Source organism: Pieris brassicae, unplaced genomic scaffold (assembly GCF_905147105.1).
Source record: "Pieris brassicae unplaced genomic scaffold, ilPieBrab1.1, whole genome shotgun sequence".
Classification (NCBI taxonomy): Eukaryota; Metazoa; Arthropoda; class Insecta; order Lepidoptera; family Pieridae; genus Pieris; species Pieris brassicae.
The window spans coordinates 1,656-5,000 of record NW_025575982.1 but is presented as its reverse complement, the minus strand read 5'-3'; the positions used below and the strand labels follow the sequence as shown (position 1 = coordinate 5,000).

General features: G+C 50.2%; 2 non-coding genes across 2 annotated transcripts; both read right to left on the bottom strand.

Moving 5' to 3' along the window:
* Positions 1-525: 525 nt before the first annotated feature.
* LOC123719320 lies at positions 526-682 on the bottom strand. Its single transcript, XR_006755381.1, has one exon. It is a non-coding gene; the product is annotated as a 5.8S ribosomal RNA (ribosomal RNA).
* A 350-nt stretch (positions 683-1,032) lies between these two features.
* LOC123719325 lies at positions 1,033-2,938 on the bottom strand. Its single transcript, XR_006755385.1, has one exon. It is a non-coding gene; the product is annotated as a small subunit ribosomal RNA (ribosomal RNA).
* Positions 2,939-3,345: the final 407 nt, after the last annotated feature.

Below are 3,345 nucleotides of genomic sequence, written 5' to 3'. Positions count from 1 at the left end.
CTACAATTGCACAAACACCGCACGCACACACTGGGCGCAACCGCTAGAGCAGCGGGCGCGCGCGTTTCGCTTCCTCTCGCGAGAGTAAGAGAAACTGAGCCGAACGCGACAACTTTCAACGACAGCGTCGAGACACGTCGACGCGCGCACCGGCGCCGACCGTCGCGCGATCGCCATGCGGGACCGGGACGATGCGAGCAAACACGCGCGACGCGTAAACGCGAACGTCGTTGTCGTCGTTGTCGTTGTCGTTGCGTAAAGACTCGACGCGCACCCGTGCCGCGGGAGACACGGTGCGGCGGGGAGAATTTATTTGTGCGACAAAAGTATCGTATAGACGTGGCTTAACACGGCCAATACGGATGACGAGTCGTAATCGAACATATATTCGAACGGATCGTTCGGCCGCTCGGCGGCCTAGCGAAACCGTCAATTGCACGCGCGACAGAGATGCGGCGCTACGACCGGAGTCGCAGCGATCGCCGCTCGTCACGCGAACAGTGTGGCTTTTTGTTTTTATGCAGCCGGCCCTCAGACAGGAGTGGTCCTGGATATTTCTCCACGGACCGCAATGTGCGTTCGAAATGTCGATGTTCAAATGTGTCCTGCAGTTCACACTATGACGCGCAGTTAACTGCGTTCTTCATCGACCCGCGAGCCAAGTGATCCACCGTTCAGGGTAATCGTTTTGTTTTTGTGTGTGTTTTTGTATGAGAAAATATAAAAGGTGCGAAAAAATTAAACAAAAAAATTTGAAAATAATACTTATCATTAACGTGTACGACAAATGAAAAGAAAGAAAATCTCTTTTATTTGCGTGGTTGTACACAAAAATTAAAATATTATTTCAAAGTATCAATAGGCGATAGCGAACGCTAATCAAAGCGTGTCGCAACGCACACGTCGCGAATCGACGAGAGAGAGTCAACCGGCTCGGATTCGATTTTGATTCGTATCATTCACGTGTTTTTGTATTTTTTTCTTTTTTTGCGAGTCTTTGACAACAACAAAACAAAAAGAAAAAACCAACGTTAATGATCCTTCCGCAGGTTCCCCTACGGAAACCTTGTTACGACTTTTACTTCCTCTAAATGATCAAGTTTGGTCAACTTCCCAGCAACGCCGACGGCCGTGAGGCCACCGCGTGTCGGTCCGAAGACCTCACTAAATCATTCAATCGGTAGTAGCGACGGGCGGTGTGTACAAAGGGCAGGGACGTAATCAACGCGAGCTTATGACTCGCGCTTACTAGGAATTCCTCGTTTATGGGGGATAATTGCAAACCCCAATCCCCAGCACGAAGGAGTTTCAACGGGTTGCCCGGGCCTCTAGGCCAGGGAGAACATGTTGATTCCTTCAGTGTAGCGCGCGTGCGGCCCAGGACATCTAAGGGCATCACAGACCTGTTATTGCTCAATCTCGTGCGGCTCGAAGCCGCCGGTCCCTCTAAGAAGAATTTTAATACGTCGCCAGTGAGTTGCGCTCCCCGAGAGTCGCGCACACCTTGAATGACGACGCCTATTTAGCAGGCTAGAGTCTCGTTCGTTACCGGAATTAACCAGACAAATCGCTCCACCAACTAAGAACGGCCATGCACCACCACCCACCGAATCAAGAAAGAGCTGTTAATCTGTCAATCCTTCCGGTGTCCGGGCCTGGTGAGATTTCCCGTGTTGAGTCAAATTAAGCCGCAGGCTCCACTCCTGGTGGTGCCCTTCCGTCAATTCCTTTAAGTTTCAGCTTTGCAACCATACTCCCCCCGGAGTCCAAAATCTTTGGTTTCCCGGAAGCTGCCCGCCGAGCCATTGTAGTAACGTCGGCGGATCGCTAGATGACATATTTACGGTTAGAACTAGGGCGGTATCTAATCGCCTTCGAACCTCTAACTTTCGTTCTTGATTGATGAAAACACCTTTGGCAAATGCTTTCGCTGATGTTCGTCTTGCGACGATCCAAGAATTTCACCTCTAACGTCGCAATACGAATGCCCCCAGTTATCCCTATTAATCATTACCTCGGAGTTCTGAAAACCAACAAAATAGAACCGAGATCATATTCTATTATTCCATGCACGAAATATTCAAGCGGCATTTTGAGCCCGCTTTGAGCACTCTAATTTGTTCAAAGTAAAATTGTCGGCCCACCTCGACACTCACCGAAGAGCACCGCGATAGGATTTTGATATTGAACCGGCGTTTTACCGCCGGCTCACCGACGATATGCTCCGCAGACGTGTCAGTATCACCGCGGATGCGGTGCACCGACAGCGCGGCGCACAAATGCAACTACGAGCTTTTTAACCGCAACAATTTTAGTATACGCTATTGGAGCTGGAATTACCGCGGCTGCTGGCACCAGACTTGCCCTCCAATTGTTCCTCGTTAAAATATTTAAAGTGTACTCATTCCGATTACGAGGCCTCGTAAGAGTCCCGTATCGTTATTTTTCGTCACTACCTCCCCGTGCCGGGAGTGGGTAATTTGCGCGCCTGCTGCCTTCCTTGGATGTGGTAGCCGTTTCTCAGGCTCCCTCTCCGGAATCGAACCCTGATTCCCCGTTACCCGTGACAACCATGGTAGTCGCAGAAACTACCATCGAAAGTTGATAAGGCAGACATTTGAAAGATGCGTCGCCGGTACTGGACCGTGCGATCGGCAAAAGTTATCCAGATTCATCAAAATTAACGACTTCGGACGCATGGCCCTCCGCCGATTGGTTTTGATCTAATAAAAGCACTCATCCCATCACTGGTCAGAGTTCTGATTGCATGTATTAGCTCTAGAATTACCACAGTTATCCAAGTAACTGAGTAAGATCTAAGGAACCAAAACTGATATATTGAGCCATTCGCGGTATCGCCTTAATACGGCTTGCACTGAGACATGCATGGCTTAATCTTTGAGACAAGCATATAACTACTGGCAGGATCAACCAGGGAGCTGCTTACGCAAACGACACGCCTACACCGCGGTCACGCGGCTTCGGCGAGCCGCTGGCTCGGCGGCGTCGAGGGGCGCGCGCTTGCGCGCGCGCCTTCTCGACACGCGTGAACGTAACGCGTCGAATTTGCACGCGACGCGACGTTCGCGCTTCATATCGATAGACTAACTTTGACCGGTCTACGAGCGGCCGTCCCGTCACGATCTCGCAACGAGGTGATGTACAACGATGCTCGACCACTGTGAGGGACATAAAACTGCAACGAACACGACCCCGCGGGCGGGAATCGATGTTGTGACAATTTGAAAATTGAACATTCATCTAAACGCAACTTCTCAATTTTTATTCAATACGTTATTGTAAACATATTAAAACTCGGCTGGCAATTACATGCGCACACACACG